Below are 293 nucleotides of genomic sequence, written 5' to 3' on the forward strand. Positions count from 1 at the left end.
GGCCCTCTGAGTCATCACAAGTTTCCTAACAATTTAAGAAATTACACCACTATTATACTGGTATCATTTGTAACTTTTATAGAGTGATTGTATAGTTGGGACCAAATCTTCACATCCCAGCTAACAAATACGGTGAACATTTTCTGTAATCACTGAAGTCAGCAGTACAGATGGGCAGATGTGCTATATGTAGATTGTGTTGAAAATCAGTCAGGTAATTAAATGTTGAACTGTGTGCAGATTAGAAAACAGGAAGTGGCATAACACAGTGCCAAAGGTTGGGTTTTTAAAGT

The sequence above is a fragment of the Protopterus annectens genome, chromosome 13.part0, assembly GCF_019279795.1.
Source record: "Protopterus annectens isolate FY-2018-M chromosome 13.part0, PAN1.0, whole genome shotgun sequence".
Classification (NCBI taxonomy): domain Eukaryota; kingdom Metazoa; phylum Chordata; order Ceratodontiformes; family Protopteridae; genus Protopterus; species Protopterus annectens.